Source organism: Triticum urartu, chromosome 2A (assembly GCF_056163025.1).
Source record: "Triticum urartu cultivar PI428250 chromosome 2A, HENAU_Tu73, whole genome shotgun sequence".
NCBI classification, from domain to species: Eukaryota; Viridiplantae; Streptophyta; class Magnoliopsida; order Poales; family Poaceae; genus Triticum; species Triticum urartu.
Window position 1 is genome coordinate 349,283,726 of NC_141874.1, and position 23,751 is coordinate 349,307,476.

Below are 23,751 nucleotides of genomic sequence, written 5' to 3' on the forward strand. Positions count from 1 at the left end.
CCGGACTGGTCTCTGTTGTGGTGCAGTTCTGGGCCGGTTGTACCGCTTATTGCCTGTTACCGGTTGTACCGGTGATCACAGAGGTTGTACCGCTCCTATGTTGTTCTGTACATAACGGGCAGATTCGTGGAGACCTATTTAACGGGTTCTTCTTCCCCAATGGTTCCCTATCTCTTGAGCTCGTTTTTGCCCCCATTGTTGACCTTCTTTGAGCTTGCTAACTCTCAATCCCTCCATGGATTCTTGCTAGTTTTTGAGGGAAAAGAGAGAGGAGATCTAGATCCACATTTTCACCAATCACTTTATCCTCTATGTGAGGGGAGCCCCTTGGATCTAGATCTTGGAGTTCTTGGTGTTCTCCTTCTTGTTCTTCCTCTCATTTTCCTCCCTAGCATTAGTTGCTCTGGTGGGATTTGAGAGAGAAGGACTTGGGCACCCCGTGTGCCCTTGCCATTGCATTTGGTGCATCGGTTTGAGTTTCTCCACGGTGATACGTGGAAGTGAAGTTTGAGAAGCTTATTACTCTTGGGTATTTGGGCACCCTAGAGCTTGTTCCTCTTGGGTGCCTTGGGGCCCTAGACGGTTGGTGTTGTTCGGAGCTCAATCATTGTGGTGTAAAGCTCCGGGCAAGCGTCGGGGTCTCCAATTAGGTTGTGGAGATCGCCCCGAGCAATTTGACGGGTATCGGTGACCGCCCCCAAGGGTTTCCAAAGTGTACGGGTTCGGTGACCGCCCCCAAGGGTTGCCATTTGTACGGGTTCGGTGACCGCCCTCAAGGGTCCCTTAGTGGAATCACGACATCTTGCATTGTGCGAGGGCGTGAGGTGATTACGGTGGCCCTAGTGGCTTCTTGGGGAGCATTGTGCCTCCACACCGCTCCAAACGGAGATTAGCATCCGCAAGGGTGTGAACATCGGGATACATCATCGTCTCTGTGTGCCTCGGTTATCTCTTACCCGAGATCTTTACTTATGCACTTTACTTTGTGATAGCCATATTGTTTCTTGTCATATATCTTGCTATCACATAGTTGCTTATCTTGCTTAGCATAAGTTGTTGGTGCACATAGGTGAGCCTAGTTGTTTTAGGTTTTGTGCTTGACAAATTAACCGCTAGGTTTATTCCGCATTTGTTCAAGCCTAAATCGTAATTATTTTAAAACACCTATTCACCCCCCTCTAGGAGATATCCACAATCTTTCACCAAGCAACACTATGTAAATGGTACATGCACACAAAGAACAAATACTTGCAACCGACGTAAGAGGGGTTGTCAATACCTCCCGGGTAAAAAGATAGATAGGTTTGCAGTAGATTGGATAAATACATCTCGTGGGAACGCAAAATAAAATAACAAACAAAAAATTGCAGCTAGATATTTTTGGGTTTTTTGGAATAATAGATCAGAAAATAAAAGCGAATAAAAATAGATCTCGAAGCAAATATGATACAGAATAGACTCGGGGGCCGTAGATTTCACTAGTGGCTTCTCCCAAGAAAAATAGCATACGACGGGTAAACAAATTACCGTTGAGCAATTTATAGAACTTCGAATAATCATGACGATATCCAAACAATGATCATTATATAGGCATCACGTCCAAGATTAGTAGACTGACTCCTGCCTGCATCTACTACTATTACTCCACACATCGACCGCTATCTAACATGCATCTAGTGTATTAAGTTCATGAAAAAATGGATTAATGCAATAAGAACGATGACATGATGTAGACAAGATCTATTCATGTAGGAATAGACCCCATCTTGTTATCCTTAGTAGCAACGATACATACGTGTCATGTCCCCTTCTGTCACTGGGATAGAGCACCGTAAGATCGAACCCATCACAAAGCACCTCTTCCCATGGCAAGAAAAATCGATCTAGTTGGCCTAACTAAACCAAAGATTTGAAGAAGAAATACGAGGCTATAAGCAATCATGCATATAAGAGATCAGAACTCAAATAACTTTCATGGATAAAATAGATCTGATCATAAACTCAAAGATCATCGGATCCCAACAAATATACCGCAAAAAGAGTTACATCAAATAGATCTCAAAGAGACCATTGTATTGAGAATCAAAAGAGAGAGAGGAAGCCATCTAGCTACTAACTACGGACCCAAAGGTCTACAATGAACTACTCATGCATCATCAGAGAGGCACCAATGAGGATGATGAACCCCTCCGTGATGGTGTCTAGATTGGATCTGGTGTTTCTGGAACTTGCGGCGGCTGGAATTGTGTTTCATCGACTCCCCTAAGATTTCTGGATTTTGGGGGTATTTATAGAGCAAAGAGGCAGCGTGGGAGGCGGCCGAGGTGGACAGAACCCACCAGGGCGCGCCCAGGTGGGTTGTGCTACCCTCGGAGCCTCCCTCTGGCACTTCCTTGGCCCATTGTGTGTCTTCTGGTCAGAAAAATCTCCAAAAGTTGTGCTGCATTTGCACTCTGTTTGGTATTGATTTTCTGCGAAGTAAAAAGCAAGCAAAAACAGCAACTGGCACTGGGCACTATGTCCATAGGTTAGCCCCAAAAATGATATAAAGTTGCTATAAAATGGTTGTAAAACATCCAAGAAAGATAATATAACAGCATGGAACAATAAAAAATTATAGATACATTGGAGACGTATCATCCGTGTCAAGTAGACCGACTCCTGCCCGCATCTACTACTATTACTCCTCACATCGACCGCTATCCATCATGCATCTATAGTATTAAGTTCATAAGAACGAAGTAATGCATTAAGATGACATGATGTAGATGGATAAAATCAAGCAATATGATGAAAACCACATCTTTTTAACCTTGATGGCAACAATAGAATACGTGCCTCGCTACCCTTACTTTGTCACTGGGTGAGGACACCGTAAGATTGAACCCAAAACTAAGCACCTCTCCCATTGCAAGAAATACCAATCTAGTTGGCCGAACCAAACCGATAATTCGAAGAGAAATACAAAGATATCAAATCATGCATATAAGAATTAAGTAAAGACTCAAATAATATTCATAGATAATCTGATCATAACTCCACAATTCATCGGATCTTGACAAACACACCGCAAAAGAATATTACATCGGATAGAACTCTAAGAACATTGAGGAGAACATTGTATTGAAGATCAAAGAGAGAGAAGAAGCCATCTAGCTACTAGCATGGACCCGTAGCTCTATGGTAAACTACTCACGCTTCAACGGAAGGGCAATAGAGTTGATGTAGATGCCCTCCGTAATCGAATCCCCCTTCGGCAGGATGGCAGAAAGGCCCCAAGATGGGATCTCATGGAAACAGAGGCTTATGACGGCGTAAAAGTATTTTGGTGGACACTTCTGTTGGTTTGGGAATATTTGGGAATGTATAGAGAAAAAATTAGGGTTGGCGGAGTCCCGTGGGGCCCACAAGCTAGGGGCACCCCCACCTAGGGTGCGCCCTGAGGGCTTGTGGAGTCCTCGGAACTCATTTGGCCACCTCTCCAAGCTCCGTGGATGTCTTCTGGTCCAAGAAAAATCATCGCAGAAGTTTTATTCCGTTTGGACTCCGTTGGATATTCCTTTTCTGTAAAACTCAAAAACAAGGAAAAAACAGAAACTGGCACTGGGCTCTAGGTTAATAAGTTAGTCCCAAAAATAATATAAAATAGCATATTAATGCATATAAAACTTCCAAAACAGATAAAATAATAGCATGGAACAACAAAAAATTATAGATACGTTGGGGACGTATCAGGAAGCTGCACCCATCTAGGCCACGACGTTGCCCTCCCTTTCCCTCGTAGCCCTCTTCCTCTCCATAGTGCTTAGCGAAGCTGTGCTGAGATTCCACCACCACACCGTCGTGCTGCCAGAGGACTCGAGCTACTACTTCACCATCGCTTGTTGGATTGAGGTGGTGAAGGCGTAATCAAGCCGTATGTGTGTTGAACGCGGAGGTGACGTCCATTCGGCACTTGAATCGGGAGTTTGCGAGACAGATCATGATTGGATCACGAAGACGTTCGACAACATCAACCACGTTTCTTAACGCTTCCTCTTAGCGATCTACAAGGGTATCTTGATGCAATCTCTCCTCTCGTAGATGGTGAGCGTAGGAAAAGTTTTGTTTCCCATGCAACGTTCACCAACACTTAGGACTCAATACAAGTCTTATCACACCCCTTAAGTAAGAAGTCTACTGGGTGTTGGTTTTCAAAGCCCCCCTCTATCCTTTGGAGTCTTCACACTACTCTAAACCGATCCATCAGCTACACTCATGTCTTCATGGTCTACGGAGCTAAGCCAGTTCTACCGAGTGATATCCTTATCTCTCCCAGAATCACTGCCTACATCGAAGAGGAAACACTTCAAGACTACCTCAAAAGGCCCAAGGAAGCAAGAGAACAAGCTCTCTCTCCCTCGTTTGTCCGTCTACTAGGGGAACCTTTATCGCATCACAACCATAGGGTTCGAGGTGGAACGTTCCATGTTGGAAATCTTGTTCTTCATCTCAAGTAGGAAACCAAGAAGATGCACAAGTTCTCCTTCTTGGGAAGGCCCTTAGACCATCCACGAAGTTTTGAATCCTAGCATATATGGACTAATGAACCCCCAAGAGCAGCAAGATCATGGATAATTTCAGGGACATTTACCAGCTACATTGTTTCTATACTTAGACCTCTTGATCTTTACTTTATATGTCTTAGTTCGATCCTCGCTCGATCCCTTAATTTGATGTAGCTCGATCCCTTAATTTGATGTTGCTCGATATAGATTGTTTACTTCGATCAAAATAAATAACGCTTGTGTACTGCAAGATGAGATTTATGTTGTTTTATTTGTGATCTTACTATTTTGATTACCTCGAGCAATGCATGGGGATACATGATGTAGGGACAAGCCCTTGGGTTCCCAGTATTTCACAATTAGAGGTGGGGAAGGATGAACACAAGTAGAAAAGAGGAACACTCAAACAAGAACCAATTACACATCCACTCTCTTCTCAAATCCACACAAGCACATAGATTCGCAATCAAGAAAAGGAACAAGTAACAAAGGTAGTTCTTCCCAAGTCCTTAGAGGAAGTGAGCTCTTGGGGGTAGAAAGTCTTCCCAAATCTCTAGGAGAGATGGGGTCTTGCATCCATCGATGGATATTATCCCAAGAGGTCTTGCATCGAATGGAGGAGCTTCTCCTAAGAGGTCTTGATCTCCAATGGAGTGGTAGATGAGCAAAGCTCTCTTTAGTTGAGTCTAATATACTTTGCTATCCTAGAAAGGAGGAAGGGGACATATATTAATAGTCTTAGACCAAATAGGTAGGTGGGAGAGGGATACAAGGCCAGAAGGCCCGAGCTGTTCGCAAGCAGGGCTTGGATGCCCGAGTTGGTAGGAAGATGTGCGACCTATGGCCGGATGATCTGGGTTGGAACCTGGATTGTCCAACTCCTTCAAAGACCTTCTGTTACCATCTTGGATGTCTGGGTGGCAAACCGGATGGTTCGGGTGTGGCCTGGATGCTTATCCAAGGGGCATCTTCATCCGGATTGGACCGGATGATTAAGGTAGGAGTCTGGACGCCCAAGCAAAGAGTCTCCGCTTGAGGTAGTAGATATGTCTCAAGTGAATTGAATGGTAGTTCAAAAAGGAGTGAATTAACCTAGGTTTGAATAGCATGTGCGCGAGCTCTTCTCAAAGGTCCACTTGGCGTTTGAGGTGCTGGAGTAGAATCCATGGGAATGAACATATGGTGCTATGCACCTCTACATTAATAACTACTTGGTGCATAGATGTAGTCAGAGCTCCTCATTGTTCTTTGGATTAGTGCAGACATAAGTATTATGTCAACTAAAGCATACTTTCTGCCCCTAACATATAGTTTGTGCCTTAGGAGTATGACTAAGTTGGCAAACCCAATTTCTAGCCTACTCTTCTGAGGATTACGACTAAGTTAGCAAAGAGAAAAGAACACTTGGTACATACAGAAAATGGTCAAACGCATACATAAGTGCAAATATTGAACAAGGAAATTAAGTCATGTAGTTATCCAACAAAGAGGCAAACATACGCCTATAAACTATGCTGAAGTACTCACCTTTGTGGGGGCCCTGACCTACTTGGTCGAAGCCACTGATTGTACATGCAACGGTGATACCATGATTAGTATGTCACTAGCATAACAAACTAATAATTAAGAGTTTACATCCATTACATAACGTCTTCATAAAGGACCATCACAGCCATGTATTACACAAATAGAGCCATGAAGGCTAAACTGTTGGGGAACGTAGTATTTAAAAAAATTCCTACAATCACGCAAGATATGTCTAGGGATGCATAGCAATGAGAGGGGAGAGTATGTATACGTACCCTCGTAGACCGAAAGCGGAAGCATTAAGAAGCGCGGTTGATGTAGTCGAACGTCTTCGCGATCCAACCGATCAAGTACCAAACGCACGGCACCTCCGCGATCTGCACATGTTCAGCTCGGTGACGTCCCTCGTACTCTTGATCAAGTTGAGGCCGAGGGAGAGTTTCGTCAGCACGACAGCGTGTTGACGGTGATGAAGTTACCGGCGTAGGGCTTCGCCTAAGCACTACGACGATATGACTGAGGTGTGTATCTGTGGAGGGGGGGCACCGCATACGGCTAAAACAATTGTCAACTTGTGTGTCTATGGGGATCCAGTTCCCTTGTATATAAAGGAGGGGAGGAGGAGGAGGGCCGGCCTCAAGGGGCGCGCCCAAAGGGGGGATTCCTACTCCTAGTAGGAGTAGGTTTCCCCCTTTCCTAGTCCATGTAGGAGAACAAGGAAGGAGAGGACAGGGAGAAGGAAAGAGGGGGGCGTCGCCCCTTCCCCTTGAGGCCCTTCTCTCCTTTCCCGTATGGCCCATTAAGGCCCACTACTTACTCCGGCGAATTCCCGTAACTCTCCGGTACTCCGAAAAATACCCGAATCACTCGGAACCTTTTCGATGTCCGAATATAGCCTTCCAATATATCGATCTTTACGTCTCGACCATTTCGAGACTCCTTGTCATGTCCGTGATCTCATCCGGGACTCTGAACAACCTTCGATACATCAAATCACATAACTCATAATACAAATTGTGATCGAACGTTAAGCGTGCGGACCATACGGATTCGAGAACTATGTACACATGACCGAGACTCATCTCCGGTCAATAACCAATAGTGGAACCTGGATGCTCATATTGGTTCCTACATATTCTACGAAGATCTTTATCGGCCAAACCGCATAACAACATACGTTGTTCCCTTTGTCATCGGTATGTTACTTGCCCGAGATTCGATCGTCGGTATCATGATACCTAGTTCAATCTCGTTACTGGCAAGTCTCTTTACTCGTTCTGTAATGCAACATCCCGCAACTAACTCATTAATCACATTGCTTGCAAGTCTTATAGTGATGTGCATTACCGAGAGGGCCCAGAGATACCTCTCTGACAATCGCAGTGACAAATCATAATCTCGATCTATGCCAACTCAACAAACGCCATCAGAGACACATGTAGAGCATCTTTATAATCACCCAGTTACGTTGTGACGTTTGATAGCACACTAAGTGTTCCTCCGGTATTCGGGAGTTACATAATCTCATAGTCATAGGAACATGTATAAGTCATGAAGAAAGCAATAGCAATAAACTAAACGATCATAGTGCTAAGCTAACAGATGAGTCTTGTCCATCACATCATTCTTTAATGATGTGATCCCGTTCATCAAATGACAACCCATGTATATGGCTAGGAAACTTAACCATCTTTGATTAACGAGCTAGTCAAGTAGAGGCATACTAGGGATACTTTGTTTGTTTATGTATTCACACATGTAATAAGTTTCCGGTTAATACAATTCTAGCATGAATAATAAACATTTATCATGATATAAGGAAATATAAATAACAAGTTCATTATTTCCTCTAGGGCATATTTCCTTCTGTCTCCCACTTGCACTAGAGTCAATAATCTAGTTCACATCGTCATGTGATTTCACAGCAATAGTTCACATCTTTATGTGATAAGTTCACATCTTCATGTGACTAATACCCAAAGGGTTTACTAGAGTCAATAATCTAGTTCACATCGCTATGTGATTAACACCCAAAGAGTGATCATGTTTTGCTTGTGAGAGAATTTTAGTCTACGGGTCTGCCACATTCAGAGCCGTATGTATTTTGCAAAAAACAATTATGTCTACAATGCTCTGCACGTAGCTACTCTAGCTAATTGCTCCCACTTTCAATATGTATCCAGATTGAGACTTAGAGTCATCTGGATCAATGTCAAAGCTTGCATCGACGTAACCCTTTATGACAAACTTTTTGTCACTTCCATAACCGAGAAATATCTCCTTAGTCTTCTAAGGATAATTTTGACCGCTGTCAAGTGATCCACTCCTGGATCAGTGTCGTACCGCCTTGCCAAACTCATGGCAAGGTACACAATAGGTTTGGTACATAGCATAGCATACTTTATAGAACCTATGGCTGAGGCATAAGGAATGACTTTCATTCTCTTTCTATTTTCTGCCGTGGTCATGTTTTGAGTCTTTACTTAACTTCACACCTTGCAACACAGTCAATAACTCCTTCTTTGACTGTTCCATTTTGAACTACTTCAAAAACTAGTCAAGGTATGTATTCATTGAAAAATTTATCTAGCGTCTTGATATATCTCTATTGATCTTGATGCCCAATATGTAAGCAGCTTTACCGAGGTCTTTCATTGAAAAATTCTTATTCAAGTATCCTTTTATGCTATCCAGAAATTCAGTATCATTTTCGATCAACAATATGTCATCCACATATAATATCAGAAATGCTACAGAGCTCCCACTCACTTTCTTGTAAATACTGGCTTCTCCAAAAGTTTGTATAAACTATATGCTTTGGTCAACTCATCAAAGCGCATATTCCAACTCCGAGATGCTTGCACCAGTCCATAGATGGATCGCTGGAGCTTGCACACTTTGTTAGCATCTTTAGGATTGAAAAAACCTTCTGATTGCATCATATACAACTCTTTTTTTAGTAAATCCATTAAGGAACGTACTTTTGATATCCATTTGCTAGATTTCATAAAATGCGGCAACTGCTAACATGATTCGGACAGACTTTTAAGCATCGACACGAGTGAGAAAATCTCATCGTAGTCAACACCTTGAAGTTGTCTGTCACATCCTATCTAGTCATGCATTAGAGTGTTGCATCATGTTTACCTTTCATCAGAAACTTGAATTGGGGAAGACAGAACCCCCAGCCCCCCCTCTGGAATCAACTAAGGTTTACTAAAAATATTTTCAATGAACCTGAAATGCCCTTCTAAAAAGTTCACTCTCTTTGTCTTGGGTTAGAACCTCTGGCGAAATTGGTGCACAATTTTCTAGGTTAACAGAAGGTCATTGAATTAAATCATATGTAATTTGCATTTGGGAATTTGAATGCTAGTAAATATTTTAAATGCTCAAATAATTCTGAAGATAAGTGTGGGCTGTTGGAAATATTCTAAACAGAGCCTCTGATTATTTTCAGGATTTTTAGAAGTGCTTAGCTATTTTTAATAAAGCCACAAACCTAAAGAAAAATAGAAAACAGAAATTAAAAGAGAGGGAGAGAACTTACATGGCTGCAACCCATCAGCCGGCCCACCTGGCGGCCCAGCGCTGTGCTGGCCCATGCCAGCCAGCTGCTTCGTCCCCGCCAGGCAGGCAGAGAGCTGACGCCGGCGAGCGCGAGCTCGCCACGGCTCCAGCAGCTTGCCGCTTCGCGCGCCTGGACATTGGATAGGCTCCACGTCACCGCCCCGACCCCGTGGACACCTCACTCGCCCCCTGCCTCTCTCCCTCGCTCTCCCGCACCATGGCCGACGCACCTGCCGCCGCACCGCCGCCGTAGTCGCGCCCTTCGTCGTCCCCGCGCCGAGCCACCATGTCCAGAAGCTCCGCCGCCCTCCCCTCCTTCGAGCAAGACGAGCCCCGAGCGCTTGCTTGCCCTGTAGCCTCTGCAACAACCTCGCCCAACTCCACCATCGCCGGAGATCCCCTTCGACGTTGCCACCGCACCAGCTCGTCCCCGACCGCGCTGTCCATTCCTACGTGACCGCCATGAGCTCAGCTACCTCCCCATCCTCTCCGTTTGCCTTCTCGTGCACCGTAGCAACTGCACGAAGCTTCACCGCACGCACCACCGTCGAGCTCATCGCCGACGTGTCTCCGGCCAACCACCGGCCACACCACCGTTTCCAACACACTCACTGCATCCCCAGGAGCCCAACACACCTCACCACGCGCCTCGCCGTGCCCTGTAGCCTCGGGCTCATCTTCACCCGACTCCAGCGACCGCCAAGGTCGTCGCCGGCGACGTTTCCGGTCACCCCGAGCTCAACCACCACCACCAAACGCTACGGCTTGCTCCCAGCCACGCGTAGATGCCCTCCGCCACTCATTTGATCGCCGGAACGCAGTAATGCACTTCCACCGCCGCGTCTGGCCTCGCCGGCGGCTAAACGCCGGTGGGTTTGACCCGTTGACCTTGACTGGGTGGGCCCAGGTTGACTCCCCTGAGTCTATCACAAGTGGGCCCCCCTCTGCTAATTAACCCAGATTAGTTTTAACTAAATTTAGTTAGTTTAAATAACTGCGGACACGCGGGACCCACTGGTCAGGTTGACCTGGACGTCCCCGTTGACCACTGACGTCACCCTGACGCACTGCTGACGCAATAACTAATTTCTGGATTTATTTTTATATAGAGAATTCCAGAAATTGTTGCAAACTTTCAAAAATCATAGAAATTAATCTGTAACTCCAAATGAAAAGATTTATATTTGAATTTTGTTCAGAAAAATTCAATCTATCCATTGGTAATGGTTTCATGCATGACAAAAGAAGTTAACCTTGCTGTTTAAGCAAAATAAGATAATGCACTAATATGGCTATGTTACATGAACTAACATTTGAATCTTTGATTCAAATGGGTTCATTCCTTTCTGTTTTAGCTTGCATTAGGCCAAGACACATTCATTTTGCCATGTCATAGCATGCATCATATTGTTGCATATTGTCATGTGTTGATTATGTTCGGTGTGTTTTTCGTGGTTGGTTCTGCCTCCGAGGATAACCCCAAAGATCCGTCTGAAGGGCAGTACCCTACTACCACTCCATCAGGCAAGCAGCCCCATTGATCATATCGATACAATCCCATGTTCTCGCCTCTGCTCTCATTTACTACATTAAGACAACAACGTTTCAAACTGTTGTGTGCTACGGTAGTTGAACCCTTATCCTCTGCATGACCTGTCATTGCCACAGTAACTAGATGAAACCCACTAGCATGTGTAGGAGTTGATTGAGCCATGTTTGTGTTTCCTACCTTGCTATGCCTGCTATGCTTAGAGTTGTGTCAGGTCTGGTTCATCTGGGTGATGGGCTAGAGTGAAATGATTATGTCGGTAATGTGAGGGATGTGTTGAACATGTTTGGTAAAGGTATCGATGAGAGGCCATGTAGGAGTACATGGTGGGTTGTTTCATTGAGGCCGTCCCTAAGAACTGAGATCTGTATGTGTGATTTAAGATTCAGTTACTACCATACATTGGGCCCTAAACCAATGGACCCTCTCGGCTTCTTAATCACCCTAGTACTCTGTCCAGGAGTTGCAAACAGTTTCTGGTGTTTGTAGGTTATGTGTTGGCGGCCGTGCATAGAGCTGACCCTAGGGGTGGGCTATGTTGCGGCAGATACACCGTGGCACGGTGTACCGAGTCACCCGTTTGGTGTCTCGGGAACCCTGTTCACATCGTTCGGGGCCGTATGTGGAAACCTCGGCCGTACTCCCTGCGGATGGAACCTGGATAGGCGATAAACCTGGACTAGAGACTTGAGTGTTTAGGTAGGCCGTGGCCGACACCCTCGTTGGGCTTCCGCTTGAAGGTTGCCGAGTACATGTCGTGTAAACGACGGTAAGTGGTGAGAGCGTGTATGAAGAAGTACACCCCTGCAGGGTTAACATCATCTATTCGAATAGCCGCGTCCGCGGTAAAGGACTACTTGGTTGCCTATACAGTTCATAGACAAGTTAATGGATACTACTAAAAGATTCAAGATAAGTGTGAGTACCGAGGATGGCCCTCTTGTAGGATGACGAGGGAGGATCCCCGGTGGAGTATTGTGTTGGTGATTAGTGGACTCGTGTGCGAAAACTATTTTACTAGAGGAGTCTCATAGGATAGCTTAGCCAAGAGTCAAAGCTGGCTTGCTGCAATAACTCCACCACCTTCTTGAGAATGAGCATGTATAGTAGGTTCTGATGTAAGACTTGCTGAGTACCTTTGTACTCATGTTTGCTTATTTACAATTTTCAGATGACAACACCGCCCCCTCCGATGGGTTTTATGTAGATCTCGACGTCGATGAGTGACTTGCCACCCAGGTGGTGATCCTGGCCATGGAGGGCCCTATGTATATAGACAGGCTTCGAGAAGCCTTCTTTCTTTCTAGCGTTTGTACTCAGACTATTTGCTTCCGCATGTGCTTGTATGCTTGTATGACTTGAGTGTCGGGTCATGTGATCCTACCTGTATGAACATGTTATGTATGGCTCTCTGGAGCTTTTAAATAAAGTACTTGAGTTGTAGAGTTTTGTTGTGATGCCATGTTGTATTTGCACATATCGAGCATATTGTGTGTATGATTGAAATGCTTGGTATGTGTGGGATCCGACAATCTAGTTGTTTATCCTTGGCAACCTTTCTTATGGGGAAATGTAGTCTAGTGCTCCTCGAGCCATAGTAGTCCGCTACAGCCCGGTTCACCGGAGTCCTGCTAGCCCAGCACTACTGCTCAGGACACTTGACTGGCCGGCATGTGTTTCACTTCGTTCCTATGTCTGTCCCTTTGGGGAAATGTCACGCCGTGACATCCGGAGTCCTGCCTAGCCTGCTACAGCCCGAGTTCCCCGGAGTCCTGTTAGCCTAGTGCTACAGCCCGGATTCACTCGCTGATGACCGACATGCTCGATGTGATTCATGTATGCCTGTCTCCATAGGTCTGTGCCGCTTTGGGTTCATGACTAGCCATGTCGGCCCGGGTTCTCTGTCATATGGATGCTAGCGACACTATCATATACGTGAGCCAAAAGGCGCAAACGGTCCCGGGCCATGGTAAGGCGACACCCGTGGGGATACCGTGCGTGAGGCCGCAATGTGATATGAGGTGTTACCGGCTAGATCGATGTGACTTGGAATTGGGGTCCTGACAGCGTTGGCATCAGAGCCGGACTGCCTGTAGGTTCGTTGAGCCAAACTGGTCGATGTCGAGTCTAGAAATGCTTTAGTTATATGTAGGGGAATTGATTGTGGGAGGGAACGTAAGGCTCTTTTTACTCCTTTACCTTATGCCCTCTGATCTATGTCATTCTCTTCTCTTTCTACGTGGGTTAAGGACTAGGCTCTCTTCTCTCTGTCAGGTTCACGTGTTACTCATCCATAGTAACTTATAGGATTGTTGGTTACCAGCCTCAGTTTAGTTTCTACCACTTTAGTATGTTATCAGTTGAACCAGAACCTTGATATGTTGTTGTTGAGTGGTTTTGCAATCTGTTGTGAATGTCTCAAATCTGTTCCTGAGCATTTACAGCTGTTATGCTATCCAATTTTTTCCTAGAAATTCTAATGTCTTTGCATTGTGGTTGTGCTTTCAGATGGCCACTCATGCTCAAAACCAAGTGGTTTGCCTGACCCGGTGCCTCGTTGTGCCCGGTCATACTGCTATGTTAGTCCGGGTAATGATCGAGATGGGTTACCATTGGTATCCCGAATACACCGTCGAAGAGCAATTCCGAGACTTTAATCAAAGCCAATATTTCTGCACCGTCAGGATATTTCCTTCTTATCCTGGATCTATCGAGCCCCTCCACTGTTCCTATGGACTCGGGGTCACTGTTGAGATGGCTGTGCAGGATGCTGCCTATTCCATGATGACCATCATGCGAGTCAGGACTGGCCTGCTTCGGAACACCGTCTTCCGTTATAAGCGCCAACTTTACTCCCTAAATGCCAACCCCCTTCCAGACCTTGAAGATATTCCGGTAGTCCGGGACTTTCCGGATGTCTTTCCAGAAGAACTGTCAGGTGTTCCACCTGACTGGGATGTTGAGTTTGTGATAGACCTTGTTCCAGGAACCATTCCAATTTCTAGAAGACCCTATAAGATGGCACCCTTAGAACTAGCCGAGCTTAAGAACCAACTCGATGAGTCCTTGAAAAAGGGTTTCATCCGTCCTAGTTCCTCTCCTTGGGCTTGCCCCGTCCTCTTCGTCAAGAAGAAGGATGGAACGGATCGGATGGTTGTAGATTACCGACCTGTCAACTTGGTCACTATAAAGAACAAGTATCCGCTTCCCAGGATCAACGATCTGTATGACCAGCTCGCTGGATCCTCAGTCTTTTCCAAGATGGATTTGAGGTTGGGCTACCATCAAATCAAAATCAGAAACGGGGACATTCCCAAAACGGCCTTTGTTACTCGTTATGGCCAATACGAGTACACCGTTATGTCCTTCGGTTTAACCAATGCCCCAGCCACCTTCTCTCGGTAATGAACTCGGTCTTCATGGAGTATTTGGATAAATTCGTCGTAGTATACCTCGATGACATACTCATCTACTCCAAGAATGAATAGGAACATGCCGAACATCTAAGGCTGGTATTGATGAAACTTCAAGAGCATCGCCTTTATGCCAAATTCTCCAAGTGTGAATTTTGGTTGCCAGAAGTGACCTATCTAGGCCATGTAATCTCTGGTAAGGGTATTGCTGTCAATCCCGAGCGAGTTCAAGCCGTCCTTGATTGGACTCCACCTGAGACGGTCAAACAAGTTCGGAGCTTCCTTGGCTTAGCGAGCTATTGCTGCCGCTTCATCGAGAATTTCTCCAAGGTTGCTAAACCTCTAACTGAACTCCTCAAGAAAGATAAAAAGTTCGAGTGGACCCCACAGTGCGAGTTCAGCTTTCAGGAACTGAAAAGACGCCTGACATCTGCTCCCGTACTGGTACCACCAGATTTCTCCAAGGACTTTATTATCTATTGCGACGCCTCGCGACAAGGACTAGGTTGCATACTCATGCAAGATCGCTAGGTAATTGCCTATGCTTCACGGCAATTACACCCACATGAGGAAAATTATCCCACACATGATCTAGAGCTTGCAGCTGTAGTCCATGCACTTAAAACTTGGCGACATTACCTCCTCGGTAATCGTTGCGAGATCTTCACTGATCACCAAAGTTTGAAATATATCTTCACCCAACCGGATTTCAACCTCAGACAACGACGTTGGGTCGAGTTGATCTCGGATTACGACTTAGGAATAACTTACACCCCAGGCAAAGCCAATGTCATGGCTGATGCACTAAGTCGTAAATCCTATTGTAACAACTTGATGTTACAACAAAGTCAACCACTTATCCATGAGGAATTTCGTAAGCTTAATCTTCACATTGTTCCTCGAGGATTCCTATGCACCCTGGTGGCAAAAGCTACCCTTACGGATCAGATCATCAAGGCACAGAAGGTAGACCCGGGAATCTCCCGTATTAAGAGAAACATTAAGAAAGGAGTCGCGAATTGTTTCTCCGTTGAGGATCAAGGTGTCGTATACTTTGGAAACCTCTTAGTGGTTCCCAAGGCACGAAACCTGAGGCGGCTGATCCTTAAGGAAGCTCATGAATCCCCTCTCACCATTCATCCCGGTAGTACTAAGATGTATCAAGACCTATGCCAGAGGTTTTGGTGGACTAGGATGAAGAGAGAAATCGCTCAATACATTGCAAATTGCGACGTCTGTCGTCGTGTTAAAGCAGAGCATCAACGGCCTGCTGGCACCCTTCAACCTTTGGGAATTCCTGAATGGAAATGGGATAAAATCGGTATGGATTTCATTACCGGGTTTCCCAGGACCAAGAGAGGGAATAATGCCATCTTCGTCATGATCGACCGTCTTTCCAAAGTAGCCCATTTCCTACCTGTTCGTGAGAGTATCACCGCTAGCCAGCTAGCTGATTTATACATCTCCCAAATAGTGTCTCTTCATGGTGTCCCATTGGAAATTAACTCAGACCGTGGGAGTCTCTTCACCTCTCGATTTTGGGAAAGTTTCCAAAATGCTATGGGAACTCGTCTCTCTTTTAGCACCGCCTTCCATCCTCAATCAAGTGGTCAAGTAGAACGAGTCAATCAAATTCTGGAAGATATGCTCCGAGCTTCTGTCATCTCATTCGGAATGGGTTGGGAGAAATGCCTTCCATTCGCGGAGTTTGCTTATAACAATAGTTATCAACCTAGCTTGGGCAAAGCTCCTTTCGAAGTTCTCTATGGACGAAAATGTCGAACGCCTCTTAACTGGTCAGAAACCAGGGAAAGACAACTCTTTGGCCCGGATATGATCCAGGAAGCAGAAGAGTAGGTTCGTGTTATTCGTGAGAAATTGAAAACGGCCCAATCTCGCCAAAAGAGTCAATATGACCGCAAGCATAAGCCTATGTCTTATGAAGTTGGCGAGAAGGCTTACCTTCGGGTTACACCTTTAAAGGGAACCCATCGATTCCATACCAAGGGCAAGTTGGCTCCTCGTTACATTGGACCCTTTCGCATTCTTGCCAAACGAGGGGAAGTTGCCTACCAGTTGGAACTACCTCTGCATCTTTCCAGAGTTCACGAAGTCTTCCACGTTTCTCAACTCAGGCGTTGCTTCGCGGATCCTATCCGTGGAGTGGACCACGAAACGCTTGATCTACAAGATAATCTCTCATATCGGGAATATCCCGTTCGTATCCTTGATCAAGCCGAGCGTACCACTCGATGCCATAATATCAAGTTTCTCAAGGTTCAATGGTCACACCATTCCGAGCAAGAAGCTACTTGGGAAAGGGAGGATCGTCTTCGACTCGAGTACCCCACATTCTTCCCGGAGGATCCTAAATCTCGGGACGAGATTCTTTTGAGTGGGGGTGAGTTGTCACATCCTAGCTAGTCATGCATTAGAGTGTTGCATCATGTCTACCTTTCATCAGAAACTTGAATTGGGGAAGACAGAACCCACAGCCCCCCCTCTGGAATCAACTAAGGTTTACTAAAAATATTTTCAATGAACCTGAAATGCCCTTCTAAAAAGTTCACTCTCTTTGTCTTGGGTTAGAACCTCTGGCAAAATTGGTGCACAATTTTCTAGGTCAACAGAAGGTCATTGAATTAAATCATATGTAATTTGCATTTGGGCATTTGAATGCTAGTAAATATTTTAAATGCTCAAATAATTCTGAAGATAAGTGTGGGCTGTTGGAAATATTCTAAACAGAGCCTCAGATTATTTTCAGGATTTTTAGAAGTGCCTAGCTATTTTTAATAAAGCCACAAACCTACAGAAAAATAGAAAACAGAAATTAAAAGAGAGGGAGAGAACTTACCAGGCCGCAGCCCATTAGCCGGCCCACCTGGCGGCCCAGCGCTGTGCTGGCCCATGCCAGCCAGCTGCTTAGTCCCCGCCAGGCAGGCAGAGAGCTGATGCCGGCGAGCGCGAGCTCGCCACGGCGCCAGCATCTTGCCGCTCCGCGCGCCTGGACACTGGATAGGCTCCACGTCGCCGCCCCGACCCCGTGGACACCTCACTCGCCACCCTGCCTCTCTCCCTCGCTCTCCCGCACCATGGCCGACGCACCTGCCGCCGCACCGCCGCCGTAGTCGCTCCCTCCGTCGTCCCCGCGCCGAGCCACCGTGTCCAGAAGCTCCGCCGCCCTCCCCTCCTTCGAGCAAGCCGAGCCCCAAGCGCTCGCTTGCCCCGCAGCCTCTGCAACAACCTCGCCCGACTCCACCATCGCCGGAGATCCCCTTCAACGTCGCCACTGCACCAGCTCGTCCCCGACCGCGCCGTCCATTCCTACGTGACCGCCGTGAGCTCAGCTACCTCCCCATCCTCTCCGTTTGCCTTCTCGTGCACCGTAGCAACTGCACGAAGCTTCACCGCACGCGCCACCGCCGAGCTCGTCGCCGAAGTGTCTCCGGCCAACCACCGGCCACACCACTGTGTCCAACACACTCACTGCATCCCCAGGAGCCCAACGCACCTCACCACGCGCCTCGCAGTGCCCTGTAGCCTCGGGCTCATCTTCACCCGACTCCGACAACTGCCAAGGTTGTCGCCAGCAACGTTTCCGGTCACCCCGAGCTCAACCACCACCACCAAACGTTGTGGCTTGCTCCCAGCTACGCATAGATGCCCTCCGCCACTCATTTGGTCGCCGGAACGCACTAATGCACTTCCACCGCCGCGTCTGGCCTCGCCGGCGGCTAAACGCCGGCGGGTTTGACCCGTTGACCTTGACTGGGTGGGCCCAAGTTGACTCCCTAGAGTCTATGACAAGTGGGCCCCCCTCTGCTAATTAACCCAGATTAGTTCTAACTAAATTTAGTTAGTTTAAATAACTGCCGACACGCGGGACCCACTGGTCAGGTTGACCTGGACGTCCCCGTTGACCACTAACGTCACCCTGACGCACTGCTGACGCAATAACTAATTTCTGGATTTATTTTTATATAGAGAATTCCAGAAATTGTTGCAAACTTTAAAAAATCATAGAAATTAATCTATAACTCCAAATGAAAAGATTTATATATGAATTTTGATTAGAAAAATTCAATATATCCATTGGTAATGGTTTCATGCATGACAAAACAAGTTAACCTTGATGTTTAAGAAAAATAAGATAATGCACTAATATGGCTATGTTAAATGAACTAACATTTGAATCTTTGATTCAAATGGGTTCATTCCTTTCTGTTTTAGCTTGCATTAGGCGAAGACACATTCATTTTGCCATGTCATAGCATGCATCATATTGTTGCATATTGTCATGTGTTGATTATGTTTGGTGTGTATTTCCTGGTAGGTTCTGCCTCCGAGGATAACCCCGAATATCCGTCTAAAGGGCAGTACCCTACTACCACTCCATCAGGCAAGCAGCCCCATTGATCATATTGATACAATCCCATGTTCTCGCCTCTGCTCTCATTTACTACATTAAGACAACAACGTTTCAAACTGCTGTGTGCTACGATAGTTGAACCCTTATCCTCTGCATGACCTGTCATTGCCACAGTAACTAGATGAAACCCACTAGCATGTGTAGGAGTTGATTGAGCCATGTTTGTGTTTCCTACCTTGCTATGCCTGCTATGCTTAGAGTTGTGTCAGGTCTGGTTCATCTGGGTGATGGGCTAGAGTGAAATGATTATGTTAGTAATGTGAGGGATGTGTTGAACATGTTTGGTAAAGGTATCGATGAGAGGCCATGTAGGAGTACATGGTGGGTTGTTTCATTGAGGCCGTCCCTAAGAACTGAGATCTGTATGTGTGATTTAAGATTCAGTTACTACCATACATTAGGCCCGAAACCAATGGACCCTCTCAGCTTCTTAATCACCCTAGTACTCTATCCAGGAGTTGCAAATAGTTTCTGGTGTTTGTAGGTTATGTGTTGGCGGCCGTGCGTAGCGCTGACCCTAGGGGTGGGCTATGTTGCGGTAGATACACCGTGGCACGGTGTACCGAGTCACCCGTTTGGTGTCTCGGGAACCCTGTTCACATCGTTCGGGGCCGTATGTGGAAACCTCGGCCGGACTCCTTGCGGATGGAACCTGGATAGGCGATAAACCTGGACTAGAGACTTGAGTGTTTAGGTAGGCCGTGGCCGACACCCTCGTTGGGCTTCCGCTTGAAGGTTGCCGAGTACATGTCGTGTAAACTACGGTAAGTGGTGAGAGCTTGTATGAAGAAGTACACCACTGCAGGGTTAACATCATCTATTCGAATAGCCGCGTCCGCAGTAAAGGACTACTTGGTTGCCTATACAGTTCATAGACAAGTTAATGGATACTACTAAAAGACTCAAGATAAGTGTGAGTACCGAGGATGGCCCTCTCGTAGGATGACGAGGGAGGATCCCCGGTGGAGTATTGTGTTGGTGATTAGTGGACTCGTGTGCGAAAACTATTTTACTAGTGGAGTCTCGTAGGATAGCTTAGCCAAGAGTCAAAGCTGGCTTGCTGCAATAACTCCACCACCTTCTTGAGAATGAGCATGTATAGTAGGTTCTGATGTAAGACTTGCTGAGTACCTTTGTACTCATGTTTGCTTATTTACTGTTTTCAGACGACAACACCGCCCCCTCCGATGGGTTTTATATAGATCTCGACGTCGATGAGTGACTTGCCACCCAGGTGGTGATCCTGGCCATGGAGGGCCCTATGTAGATAGACAGGCTTCGAGAAGCCTTCTTTCTTTCTAGCGTCTGTACTCAGACTATTTGCTTCCGCATGTGCTTGTATGCTTGTATGACTTGAGTGTCGGGTCATGTGACCCTACCTGTATGAACATGTTATGTATGGCTCTCTGGAGCTTTTAAATAAAGTACTTGAGTTGTAGAGTTTTGTTGTGATGCCATGTTGTATTTGCACATATCGAGCATATTATGTGTATGATTGAAATGCTTGGTATGTGTGGGATCCAACAATCTAGTTGTTTATCCTTGGCAGCCTTTCTTATGGGGAAATGTAGTCTAGTGCTCCTCGAGCCATAGTAGTCCGCTACAGCCCGGTTCACCGGAGTCCTGCTAGCCTAGCACTACTGCTCAGGACACTTGACTGGCCGGCATGTGTTTCACATCGTTCCTATGTCTGTCCCTTTGGGGAATGTCACGCCGTGACATCCGGAGTCCTGCCTAGCTTGCTACAGCCCGGGTTCCCCGGAGTCCTGTTAGCCCAGTGCTACAGCCCGGATTCACTCGCTGATGACCGACATGCTCGATGTGATTCATGTATGCCTGTCTCCATAGGTCTATGCCGCTTTGGGTTCACGACTAGCCATGTCGTCCCGAGTTCTCTGTCATATGGATGCTAGCGACACTATCATATACGTGAGCCAAAAGGCGCAAACGGTCCCGGGCCATGGTAAGGCGACACCCGTGGGGATACCGTGCGTGAGGCCGTAATGTGATATGAGGTGTTACCGGCTAGATCGATGTGACTTGGAATCAGGGTCCTAACATTGTCGAAAACATTTTGCGACAATTTGAGCTTTGTATATAGTAACACTACTATCAGCGTCTGTCTTCCTCTTGAAGATCCATTTATTCTCAATGGCTCACCGATCATCGGGCAAGTCAATCAAAGTCCATACTTTGTTCTCATACATGGATCTCATCTCAGATTTCATGGCCTCAAGCCATTTTGTGGAATCTGGGCTCATCATCGCTTCCTCATAGTTCATAAGTTCATCACAGTCTAGTAACATGACTTCTAGTACGGGATTACCGTACTACTCCGGTGCGGATCGTGCTCTGGTTGATCTATGAAGTTCTGTAGTAACTTGATCCGAAGTTTCATGATCATCATCATTAACTTCCTCACTAATTGGTGTAGGCATCACTGGAATTGATTTATGTGATGAACTACTTTCCTATTCGGGAGAAGGTACAGTTACCTCATCAAATTCTACTTTCCTCCCACTCACTTCTTTCGAGAGAAACTCCTTCTCTAGAAAGGATCCACTTTTAGCAACGAAGATCTTGCCTTCGGATCTGTGATAGAAGGTGTACCCAACAGTTTCTTTTGGGTATCCTATGAAGACACACTTCTCCAATTTGGGTTTGAGCTTATCAGGCTGAAACTTTTTCACATAAGCATCGCAACCCCAAACTTTAAGAAATGACAGCTTAGGTTTCTTACTAAACCAAAGTTCATACGGTGTCCTCTCAATGGATTTTTGGACGATTCCATATTTAACGTGAATGTAGCTGTCTCTAATGCATAACCCCAAAACGATAGTGGTAAATCGATAAGAGACATCATAGATCGCACCATATCTAATAAAGTACGGTTATGACGTTCGGACACACCATTACGCTGTGGTGTTCCAGGTGGCGTGAGTTGCGAAACTATTCGACATTGTTTCAACTGAAGGCCAAACTCGTAACTCAAATATTTCATCTCCGCGATTACTTCGTAGAAACTTTATTTTCTTGTTACGATGATTCTCCACTCCACTCTGAAATTCTTTGAACTTTTCAAATGTTTCAGACTTGTGTTTCATTAAGTAGATATACTCATATCTGCTGAAATCATCTGTGAAGGTCAGAAAATAACGATACCCGCCGCGAGCCTCAACACTCATTGGACCGCATACATTAGTATGTATTGTTTCCAATAAGTCAATGGCTCGCTCCATTCTTCCGGAGAATGGAGTCTTAGTCATCTTGCCCATGAGGCATGGTTTGCAAGCATCAAGAGATTCATAATCAAGTGATTACAAAAGCCCATCAACATGGAGTTTCTTCATGCGCTTTACACCAATATGACCTAAACTGATGAGGACATCAATACCATTGTTACACCCACAGTGATGAGGACATGACTACCTTGGATACGACCAAAAATATTGCATACATGCATATTTGTCAGGTGATTTCTAGTGCAAACTATTCAATAATCTATTTATGTTATCCAGAACAAAAATACTTCACACACTTTTCTGTTTTGTCTAATTGCAGGTGTATGGGACATTTGTACAATCCACATATGAAGATAAGGGAGAAGGAGAAGTTTAGGTTCTATTCAAAAAGTCCTCTCATGTCACTTTTGGGCCAAGAGAAAATAGAGTCCAAGTCTCTCACGTTCTGGATTCAGATTCGGACTGCACAGACATACCTGACTCAAAACGTCAACAGCCCGGTTTCACTCGCTGATGACCGACATGCTCGATGTGATTCTGGAGCATTGAGATATCGATGAAACAATCTGAGTCCATAAACTCCAACGGCATAACTGAGCTGCACGGCAACGACCTAACGAACCTTACTCCTCGTCTGAAAAGTCTGCAACATAATACGTTGTAGCCCGAAACGGGTCAGCACATGGAATATGCTGGCAAAGTAACACAGTAGAGCAAGAACAAAATAATGCTATCACTACATGCATATTTGGCTGGTGGAAAGCTTTATGGTAACAGTTTTGCGAAAAGCCAATTTTTCCCTACAACAAAGGAATAGATTTTAATTTTACTATCATGGTAGTTGAAACATCATTGAGAAGGTTCCTCCAACTCAATCCCAATTGAAGTGATTAACAACCCAACAATATTAATTAAACATGATGAGATACATGTGATAACCCAAGTACTAGATACTCAAGAATTGTCCATAACCGGGGACACGGCTAACCATGATTAGATTGTACACTCTGCAGAGGTTTGCGCAATTTTCCCCACAAGACTCGATCTCCTCCGTTGGATTTCTCGCACTACAGGGTGTTTGAGAAACGGATGACCGAGACACAGTCTTTCAGAAACATTAACTCTCTACTCCGGACAGACCATACCAAACCTACATCCCACTACCTGCTGATCTGCCTCTTCAAGAGCTTCATGTAACTTACTCAACTATGCTAGAGCCCATAATAGCTTGTGGCTGCACACGGAAGTTTCTAGCATGAATCATCTCAGTTCCCTTTGAGCCTGGGTGGCGGTCTATAGAAGATCACACGGGTACTCCGGGATTTCCAAAAAAATACAGGCAACACTCGGTACTCCAGGTGCCTCAATCCACCCAGTTGTTTGATTAAGTTGCCACCTTAAGTTGAACCATTAATTTAACAATCTCACATCTGTCATGGCTTTCACTCAAACCCAAACCACGTCTACGAGC